Genomic DNA, 9,380 nt, shown 5'->3' on the forward strand with positions numbered 1-9,380 from the left:
ATACCGCAGCATTCTGTAATCTCTCACAATTTAAATAATATTTTGCTTTTCCATTCTTTTTACCAAAGTGGATAACCTCACATTTTGCCACATTATACTCTACCTGCCAAGTATTTGCCTGGGGTTGGGGAACCCTGGCAGAACCTAAACTGAGCATCGATGAGCAGATTATTGCTAAGTGTCTGGTGCTTGATCGCACTGTTGATGACATCTTCCATCACTTTGCTGATGATTGATGGGAGACTGATGGGGTGGTAATTGGTCAGATTGGATTTGTCCTGCTTTTTTTTATGGAGTGGGCACACTTGGGCAATTTTCCACATTGTCGGGTAGATGCCTGTGTTGTAGCTCTACTGGAACAGTGTGGCTGAGAGCACAGCTAGTTCTGGAGCACAATTCTTCAGTACTGGAGCCGGGACGTTGTTAGGGCGTATTGTCGTTGCTGTATCGAGTGACTTCAGTTGTTTCTTGCTATCATGTGGAGTGAATCGAATTGGCTGAAGACTGGAAACTGTGATGCTGGGGACCTCAGGAGGCCGAGATGAATCATCCACTGAGCAATGTCTGATGTAAGATGGTTGTAAATGATTTAGCTTTGGCTCCACCATTATTGAGGATGGGGATTTTTTGGAGCCTCCTCATTTGGTTAGTTATTTAATTGTCTACCATCATTCATGACTGGATGTGGCAGGACTCAGGACCTGTGATCTGATCATGAGGGAGATATCCATGCATGGAGTGGTGGGATCTATGGAAAGTGATCCTGATGTCCGAGCCTGGAGTGGCGGGATCTGTGGAGAGTGATCCTGACGAGTGTGTGCAAACCTGGAATGGAAGCTTTCTGTGGAGGTAGAGGAGTAGGCCATTCAGACCCAGTATTTTATAAAGGTTTATCATAACTTATTTGCTTTTACTATATGTCTCTATTAATAAAGCCAAGTGTCCTGTTTGCTCTTAGAAGCCTTTTCAAACATTCTAAGATTGGTGTACATTGTCTCTCTGTTCTGGCACCCACTTTAGAATAGTACCATTTAATTTATATGGCCTCTCCTTATTCTTCCTCCCAAATTGCATCTCTTCACAATTCTCTGTGTAAATTTTAACTGCCATGTGAAAGCCCATTTTACCAGTTTTTTTAAGTTCCCCTGAAGTGTGTTACAATCACTGGCACAGGCTGAAATTCTCGAGCATTCTTTGATGCAATCTCCATGGAAAGAGCAATCTTACATGCGAGCTCGAATGTGAGATTTTGTGTGTTTAGTATCTTTTCTCATCCACCAATATAAGCACAAATCTGTCTCATAATGGACGGTCTAAGAATATGCCTAAGTTGCAATGTGGTGATAAATTCTTCATGCCACAATGTACTCACCAACTGTTTCACTACTTTTCTGATTTCTGCTTCCAAATTTCTAGCTTGCCGTGATCTCTGGTGGCTTCGGGTTGAAATGTTCCTCCAACTTGGTGATGATTGTTTTGAATGGCACATCTTATGCCTTGATGGGAGCTGGGTGCTTTGTTAGCTGGTCATACACTTCCAGGCTAATTTCCATTCGCAAAATTGCTTTCTTGCCCTCAAGAATTGCCTTATTCTGAGTCTTGAACTCTGCACTTTCACCTTCAAATTCCAAAATGTTATTAGCTCTGAAAAACATGTCCATTCTTTCAATCTTTGAACTGAATGGTTCTCAAGCCCTCTCATCAGTTCCCCACCTTCCGATGTGTCCCAAATGTGTGCAGCCATATTGTCCCAAATAAGCAATTTGAATCAGATGCACAGGAAGACCCTGCGGTATCTCATTCAACTGAAGAGACATTCTGTGGCCCTACAATCTACCTAAAATCTCCACCATCCGAGCAGGTAGGTCACCAGGAGCTGCCTGATCCTGTTTACTGCAGTCCCTGCTGCTGTTTGCTGCCTATATTTACAAACTTTTATCTCATCCTCATCACCATTTTCTCTAATATATTCAGGGGGCATTAGCAGAGAAAATATGCACCAAGCGTGGCAAGTGCAAGGAATTGTTCATTTGCATTATTATGTCATGCACATAATATACAAATACATTACATGTGTGAATCATTTCTTGAGCACTTTTATACCAGATGTGTCTGAATAAATGGAACCCCGTCACAATAAACACTGTCACCTTTCTATGTTTAACGTAGAGGTTTGACGGCCTGATGTGTGTGATTCCCACATTAATGTTTTTCTGCAAAGTTCGGAGAAAGATGGAGATTTGAATAATTTGCAGCGAAATCTTTAAGCATATCTCCATGTTTCTCACTGACAAAGTGCTGCAAACGCATGGATTCAGAAAGAACCTGAGTGAAAAATCAACAAAAATAAACACAGCCAGAGAGACTTCCAATAACCTGTAGCTCAGGGAAAGTACATGATGTTATGGAAGTGATTTTGAATTTTTTTTTGTGAAATTCTTTTTGAGGAATTCATCGTCAAACTTAATAAATGTCAGACCAGTTCTTTTTCAAGAGGGTACTGAAAATATTAATTTGGCAACTATGTTTACTGGTTGTCATATGACTCAAGTTAAATGTCGAACAGAAACCCTGGTAACAGGGGGAAATGTGGACAGAGAAGTCAGTTGCGCCTCTTGATTGGACAAACCCGGCAGCAGCAGCACACACCGAAGAGGGCAGAAAAATCACAAGCTTTTATTTATAGCAGTCATTGTGTTTTACCTTCTGGAGTGAGCAGCTGATAAAGTTAGCCTGAAGAAGTGTCAAGGAAGGAGAGAAGATCACAACCCACGTTGTTTTGCAGCAAATCTTTAAAAGACCCTGAGAACTTCACTGTGTCAATTCATCTCTTCTCCTGTCTTTGAAGAAAGCCTGCTAAAATTAATTCTCAACACTGCCTCTAGAAAACTGTTCTAAAAGACCCGAGTGACCTGTCTACGCATACTCAGAAGTTAGACTGTATGCCAGTTTTGGAACAACATATCTCATCTGCTGTTTTCTTCAGGAATGAACAAGTAATCAGCCCAAGTGTTGTTTTTGTCTTTAACAGAACTCAGAATTGTAAAAAATAATTCTTTTTTTTCAGTTAACCGGTGTATGTGTGAGTGCGTGTGTGGGGCTGTGGTAAGAAAGGGGCTTGAAATGTTGGTTAAGGTAAAAAGGGAACTTTTAAAATTTCTACCTGTGTATTTATGCTTTATTTCATGACTAGTTAAAACTTGTTCTGTAATAAACTGATAATTTTGCTGTTCATTAAAGAAAGCTGGTCAGTGTCTTCTATTCTGGGAAGAGCAGAGTATATGATTGACTGTTTCAGGAAGTGGAAAAAGTTATAATATATGTTGTGACCTGTGGAGAAGTGGGATGAGAATATCGAGAAGGGAATGAAGAAGGGTCATTGACCTGAAACGTTAACTCTGCTTCTCGCTCCACAGATGCTGCCAGACCTGATGAGTATTTCCAGCGTTTCTTGTTTTTATTTGAGATTTCCAGCATCTGCTGTATTTTCCTTTGATATTGATATTATATGAGAATAAATAGTGCACTCCTCTGATTTTAGTTGTAATAACATCTGGCTCTGTAGCTTAGTTGGTTAAAACACTTGTCTTTTAAACAGGGGATCCTTGGTTCAATTCCCAGCAGAGTCTTCTTTCTTATTTGTGATGTATAAGTTACCTTGTCAATCACTTCCATCTGTGTTTTCTGAACTTGAAGTGAGAATTCAAATTACGTGATGAATTTTCGTCACAAGAGAAAACAGCCTTTGTGAAGGATGTGAGTTTGGAATGGCTGTTCCTCCTTGGACAGAAATTCTGTGCTGATATTTCAAAGGCAACTTCTTTGATACAAATTTGTTCACAGTTGCATTCAACCTGGAAAACAGCTCGACATTAATGTCACTGAAGGAAAGTGTGACTGCGTTGTATGTTTCAGAGTGTTTGTGTTGTTATGTGTTGCATGTGACTGAGACTGGGACATGACGCAAGTGGGAGGGTTTACCTGAGGTTTGGAATATTTGTCAGTCAGGAACAAGAAAAATCAAAGGAACCAAATAAGAAAACCTATGTCTCATGTGGTTACAGAGAAACAGTGAGAAGATATTAAACTTTGTTCTATTCAATACAGCAGTGTGAACATTGACCTTTCCTGCCTTTTATAAACAGTATTTGAAGTGTCTCAGTAACAATGTTCAGTGTTGATCAGAGTGGGGTCTGGGTGAGCAGCTGCTAAGTGTGACAGGGTCAGGACTGGATGCAGGAAGTTCTCTGACAGTCTCTCTCTCTCTCTCTCGCTGATGGGTTTGAATTTATTTTCAACTGGCAGCTGTTGGTGTTACGATAAATAAAGTTCCCTCCACCCATTTATTTGGACAGACAGTGTCGTATAAGGATGTAATGGGTTAATGCTGAAGACATTGGGATCAATCACTTCCACTGTCAAAGTGATGATGTAACAGTCACATGAGATGAGGTTTGGGAGGAGAGAGCAGCACCAAGGATGCTAGCTCAGGAGGCTTGATGAGTGTGCATATAGTATTGTGTAAATTAGAAAATAGTTCTTAGTTCTTTCAGCAGGAAATGTGTCCCGAAAATATCGAGAAACTCACAATTTTATTATTCAGGAGTCGGAACACAAATATTAATTCCAAGTGACCGTTCTGGCTTCATTTAACAAAAAAAGGTAGAGAATAATATTGCTCACTGATTGAAATCCCCCAGTGAGGAGACAGTTAAAAAGGTGATCTGTTGGGGCATCCTTCGATCCAAGGTGTCTGCAGCATTTAATCTCCCTTTTTGGTGAAATTCTCTGTTATATGCAACTTTTTTTTGATCCAGCTTCGAGGGGCAAGTGAAAAAACTGAAAAAAGTGAGCAGTTCCATCCTTTCTTTTCTTCCTTCTTCCCTTCTTTCCATCAGTTTCGCTTTTCTGTCTCAGATCAATATAGTGATGAGAATCCCAATTTAATCTGTTGTTTCTGGTGTTTTATCCATTCCAATCAGAATTCAACATTCCAATCAAATCTATTTGTTATTCCACAGTGTCTCTCCATGTGTTTTATTCTGTTGTATTCTTTCACAGTCTGTTTGATGATCAATGTTACATCTCACTCTCTGTTCTGGTGAAGATCAGAGCAGTGATATCTGTTTACACCATCCACCAAGTCGGCCTGAAGATGTGCCTCGCCGATCATGTGGAGTTAGGAACATAGGAACACAGGAGCAGGAGTCGGCCATTCAGCCCATCGAGCCTGCCCCACCATTCAATATGATCATGGCTGATCATCCACTTCAATGCCCTTTTCCCCACACTTTCCTCATATTCCCTTATGTCATTTGTATTTAGAAATCTGTCAATCTCTGCTTTAAACATACTCAACGACTGAGCTTCCACAGCCATCTGGGGTACAGAATTCCAAAGATTCACAACCCTCCGAGTAAAGAAATTTCTCCTCATCTCTGTCCCAAGGAGCTTCCCCCTTATTTTGAAATTGAGCCCCTGGTTCTCGACTCCCCATCCAGATGAAACATCTTAGCTGCATCTACCCTGACTGTCCTTTAAATATTTCGTTGGTTTCAATGAGATCACCTCTCATTCTTCGAAACTCTAGACAATACAGCCAAAGTTTCCCCAATCTCTCTTCATAGAACAGTCCCACCATCCCAGGAACAAGTCTGATGCACCTTCGTTGAACTCCCTCCATGGCAATAATATCCTTCCTAAGGTAAGGAGACCAAAACTGCACACAGTACACCAAGTGCGGTCGAACCAAGGTTCAATACAATTGAAGCAAGAATTCACTACTCCTGTACTCAAATCCTCTTGTGATAAAGGCTAACATACTATTAGCCTTCCTAATTACTTGCTGCTCCTGCATGTTAGCTGTCAGTGACTTATTGACAATGACACCCAGGTCACCCTTATATTCTATACCTCAGCTAATAAAGGAAAGGATTCCATATACCTGCTGAACCACCTTATTGACCAGTCCTGCTACCTTCAGGGATCTGTGGACATTCACTCCAACGTCCCTCACTTCCTCTGCACCGTTCACTGTTCTCCCATTAATTGTGTATTCCTTTGCCTTTTTTGACCTCCCAAATGCATCACCTCACCCTTGTCCAATTTGAATTCCATCTGCCACTTCTCTGACCACCTGACCAGTCTATTGATATCTTCCTGCAGTAAACAGCTATCCTCCTCCCTATCAACAACACGGACAATTTTTGTGTCATCTGCAAACATCTTGATTGTGCCCTCAAAAAGCAGGGGACCTAGTTCTGAGCCCTGTGGAACACCACTGGAAACAGTCCTCCAGTTGCAAAAACACCTGTAACCAATTCCTTTTTGTTTCCTGCCACTGAACCACTTTTGTGTCCAGCTTGCTACATTCCCCTGGATCCCATGTGCTTTTATTTTTTTTAACCAGTTTGCCATGTGGGACCTTGTCAAAAATCTTGCTAAAATCCATGTAGGTCAGATCAGCTGCACTATCCTCATCAATCCTCCTTGTTACTTCTTCACAAACATTCAATCAAGATAGTCAGACAGGAGCTTCCCTTAACAAATCCATGCTGACGATACTTGATTATTCTGTGCCTTTCTAAGTGACAGTTTATCCTGTCTCTCAGAATTAATTCCAATAATTCGCCCACTATTGCTGTTAGGCTGACTGGCCTTTAATTATTTGTTCGATCACTCGCTTCCTTTTTCAACAATGGTGCAATGTTAGCAATAAAAACAAAAAGTGCTGGACATACACAGCAGGTCTGGCAACATCTGTGGAGAGAGAAACAAAGTTAGCATTTCAGGTCAGTGACCTTTCATCAGATCAGAAACGTTAACTTTTCTTCTCTCTCCACAGTTGCTGCCAGATCTGCTGTGTATTTCCAATGCAACTAGTTTTTATTTCAGATTTGCAGCATCTGCAGAATTTTGCTTTTATTGCATTGTTACGAGACCTCCAATCCTCTGACATCACACCCGTATCCAGTGAGGGATTGGAAACTGATGGTCAGACCATCCACTATTTCCTCCCTGACTTCTTTTTACGGCCTGGGGTACATTTCATCCGGCCCTGATGATTTATCCACTTTCAAGGATGTTAATCCCATTTATACTTATTCTCTCCCTCAGTTTATCATGTCCAATACTTCACACTCCTCCTTAATTACAATATCTGCATCACCCCCCTCATTTGCGAAGACAGTAAAATATTCATTAATAAACATACCAACACCCTGACACATAGGTTACATTTTTAGGTCTTTGATGGGCCCTACTCTTTCCTCAGTTGCCTCTGACTGCAATGTATTGATGAAACATCTTTGGATTTGTTTTGATTTTGCTTGTCAATATTCTTTCATGATCTCTGTTTGTTCTTCATCGCTGCTCCCAAATACCTCGAGTCATGTCAAAACACAACTTATCAGAAGGGGAATTTGAAACCACCCCTGCAGAGAGAATTGTGATCTGAATGAACCGTCTCAGACTGCTCGACCATCCTGACCACCCCATGTGTATGTTTAATGCTGACGAAATTATCCATTCATTGTGAAAGTATTTGTGAGATTGTGGAAATGTCTGGAAGAGGAAAGACCAGCGGGAAAGCTCGGTCCAAGGCCAAGTCTCGCTCCTCCCGTGCAGGACTGCAGTTCCCGGTGGGCCGTGTTCACAGGCTCCTGAGAAAGGGTAGCTATGTTGCGTGTGTGGGTGCCAGAGCCCAGGTCTATCTGACTGCTGTGCTCGAGTATCTGACCGCTGAAATCCTCGAGCTGGGCGGTAACGCGGCCCGGGACAACAGTGCAAATGGGTGGTTTTTGGTCGGCACAGACTCGGTGTTCCGAAGGGCCTTTTTCAGTGCTGTATCTCTCTGTGACTCCAGAGATGTGGATGCTCAATCATTGGGTATATCCAAAAGAGAGATCGATAGGTTTTTGGATACTAAGGGAATCAAGGGATCTGTGCTAGTGTGGTAAGATGGAGTTGATGTCGGAGATCAGCTGTGATCTTATTGAATGACAGAGCTATTTCGATGGGCCGAATGGCCGACTCCTATTTTTTATGTAACGTTCCATTCCTTTCAGGGATTATTTTATTTTCAAAGAGAGAAATACTGCACACACTGGAAATCTGAATAATAACAGATTCTGGAAACACTCAGCAGTTCTCGCAGTATCTGTTGAGACAGGAAGGGTGGAGCAATGTTTCAGGTCTATAGAAGGGTCACAGAACTGGACCACGAACCTGAGCTTCTCTTCTCCACAGTTGTTCCCGGACTGGCTGAGTGTTTTCAGTATTTTAGGCTTTTTCTTTCTGTATTTCATCCTTTTCCCATTTGACTATTTGCTGTGAAACTTTCGGCGTTGTGCTCAATTCTTTGTGTCGTTGTGTTTCCTTTATTTGAAGTAATGTAAATAGTATCCTGAAATTAATTTGCCAAATGATTGGGCAAATTGTTACAACCAGTTTTTGAGCAAGTTCTCCACATGCACAGTGAAGGATTCCTTCACATTTGTGAAGACCATACAGGACTTGCATATCGATAGCAATGCCGTGTCCATGTGTCATTTGACATTGCTAGCCTATTCACCAATGTACCACTTCAGGAAGCCATAGATATTTGCACTGCAGTGCTATATCATGGCGATCTAGACCCGTCACCATTGTGTGAATCCGTATTCATTGAACTTATGAACTCGGCAACTTGCACAGTTGAGTTCAGTTTTATTGACACCATGTATCGCTGGTGTTGCCATGGGATCCCCTCTGGGCCCAGCTCTCACAAACATCTTTGTTGGATTCCATGACAAACCTGTTTTTAAGGGAATGACACCTAACCTCCGACCTCTTGCATATTTCCAATATGTAGATGATACGTTTGCTATATTTGAATCCGCAGCTGCATGAAATAACTTCCTTGCACGTCTTCATGGGCTCCATCCGACACTCAAATTCACCTTTGGGATGGAGCAGTCAAATGAGCTCCCTTTCCTTGATGTACTAGTTGAGAAATCTGCTAAGGGGTTTTCTACCACGGTCGACCGCAAACCTACCTTCACTGGTCAATACACGCGTTGGGATTCTTCCAGTTCCACGCGCTCTCAGATTGGTCTTATCGGCAACCTCATAAATAGGGCTGAGCCATTTGCTCACCATGCAAGCTTGATGCTGAAATAGGGCGAATCAAAGACATCCTGCATTACAATGGCTACACTGATCAGATCATTTCTATCTGTATATCACACAAACTTATAAACGGGCTGAACACGTCATTTTGAGCCCTAAAAAGTGCCCAGTCTCCCTCAAATTACCCTGGAAGGGTAATTTATCCCCAGTATTTCAGTAACAGGTGAAGCGAGCTGTTTCCTGCTGTTACGATGCAGGAGCAACAAGTGTGG

The 9,380-nt window shown here is 41.8% G+C and overlaps 1 non-coding gene across 1 annotated transcript; it reads left to right on the top strand.

Moving 5' to 3' along the window:
* Positions 1–3,555: 3,555 nt before the first annotated feature.
* On the top strand, positions 3,556–3,629 carry trnak-uuu (transfer RNA lysine (anticodon UUU)). The gene has a single exon. It is a non-coding gene; the product is annotated as a tRNA-Lys (tRNA).
* Positions 3,630–9,380: the final 5,751 nt, after the last annotated feature.

Source organism: Heterodontus francisci, unplaced genomic scaffold (assembly GCF_036365525.1).
Source record: "Heterodontus francisci isolate sHetFra1 unplaced genomic scaffold, sHetFra1.hap1 HAP1_SCAFFOLD_240, whole genome shotgun sequence".
Lineage (NCBI taxonomy): Eukaryota > Metazoa > Chordata > Chondrichthyes > Heterodontiformes > Heterodontidae > Heterodontus > Heterodontus francisci.